Below are 1,882 nucleotides of genomic sequence, written 5' to 3'. Positions count from 1 at the left end.
GCCCCTCTGGGTGGGTCTGAGAGAGAGAGAGAGAGACAACATCTGTGCTGCCATGTGAGCCCCTCTGGGTGGGTCTGAGAGAGAGAGAGAGAGAGAGAGAGAGAGAGAGAACAACATCTGTGCTGCCATGTGAGCCCCTCTGGGTGGGTCTGAGAGAGAGAGAACAACATCTGTGCTGCCATGTGAGCCCTCCTGGGTGGGTCTGAGAGAGAGAGAGAACAACATCTGTGCTGCCATGTGAGCCCCTCTGGGTGGGTCTGAGAGAGAGAACAACATCTGTGCTGCCATGTGAGCCCCTCTGGGTGGGTCTGAGAGAGAGAGAACAACATCTGTGCTGCCATGTGAGCCCCCCTGGGTGGGTCTGAGAGAGAGAGAGACAACATCTGTGCTGCCATGTGACCCTCTGGGTGGGTCTGAGAGAGAGAGAAACAACATCTGTGCTGCCATGTGAGCCCCTCTGGGTGGGTCTGAGAGAGAGAACAACATCTGTGCTGCCATGTGAGCCCCTCTGGGTGGGTCTGAGAGAGAGAGAGAACAACATCTGTGCTGCCATGTGAGCCCCTCTGGGTGGGTCTGAGAGAGAGAACAACATCTGTGCTGCCATGTGAGCCCCTCTGGGTGGGTCTGAGAGAGAGAGCATGTAAGGGAGAGAGAGAGAGAGAACAGAGATGTGTGGATAAACCACTTTACCAATCTGTTGGCTCTATAAAACAGCAAAAACATCTACATGATCAATTAAAAAAGAGAAAGAGAGAGAGAGAGAGATAATTCACGAAATGGAACAAACACCGAATTGAGACTCTGCATGCAGAATTCAGCAAAAGCACCTCCATGTACAATGTACAACACCAAATAATGCAGAGCAGAATTAGGCTGATAACCGCAAGTTATCAAAATACAGAAAAGAGACATTCAATTCTACAGCCACCTAAAAGGAAGTGATTCCCAAACCTTCCATAACAAAGCCATCACCTACAGAGAGATGAACCTGGAGAAGAGTCCCCTAAGCAAGCTGGTCCTGGGGCTCTGTGTGACTGAAAACAGAGAGTACACAGTGCTGCAACACACCCCACAGAGCCCCAGGACAGCAACACCTGATGTGAGACCCAACCAAATCATGAGAAAACATAAAGATAATTACTTGATGGACTGATTGGAAAGAATGAACAAAAAAAATACCTGACATGTGGCCCTAAACAGAGAGTACATAGTGGCAGAATACCTGACCACTGTGACTGACCCTAAACAGAGAGTACACAGTGGCAGAATACCTGACCACTGTGACTGACCTAAACAGAGAGAATACCTGACCTTCCATAACAAAGTAGCACACAGTGGCAGAATACCTGTGGCAGAATACCTGACCACTGTGACTGGCCCTCTGTTCGAAAGTACACAGTGGCAGAATACACCACTGTGACTGCCCCAGAAGCACACAGTGGCAGAATACCTGACCAAATCATGACTGACCTAAACATAATTACTTGATACATTGGCAAGAATGAACAAAAAAACTGTGACCCTAAACAGAGAGTACATAGTGGCAGAATACCTGACCACTGTGACTGGCCCTAAACAGAGAGTACACAGTGGCAGAATACCTGACCACTGTGACTGACCCTAAACAGAGAGTACACAGTGGCAGAATACCTGACCACTGTGACTGACCCTAAACAGAGAGTACACAGTGGCAGAATACCTGACCACTGTGACTGACCCTAAACAGAGAGTACACAGTGGCAGAATACCTGACCACTGTGACTGACCCTAAACAGAGAGTACACAGTGGCAGAATACCTGACCACTGTGACTGACCCTAAACAGAGAGTACACAGTGGCAGAATACCTGACCACTGTGACTGACCCTAAACAGAGAGTACAC

Source organism: Oncorhynchus keta, unplaced genomic scaffold (genome assembly GCF_023373465.1).
Source record: "Oncorhynchus keta strain PuntledgeMale-10-30-2019 unplaced genomic scaffold, Oket_V2 Un_scaffold_5451_pilon_pilon, whole genome shotgun sequence".
Classification (NCBI taxonomy): Eukaryota; Metazoa; Chordata; class Actinopteri; order Salmoniformes; family Salmonidae; genus Oncorhynchus; species Oncorhynchus keta.
Note: the sequence above shows the minus strand (reverse complement) of the source record.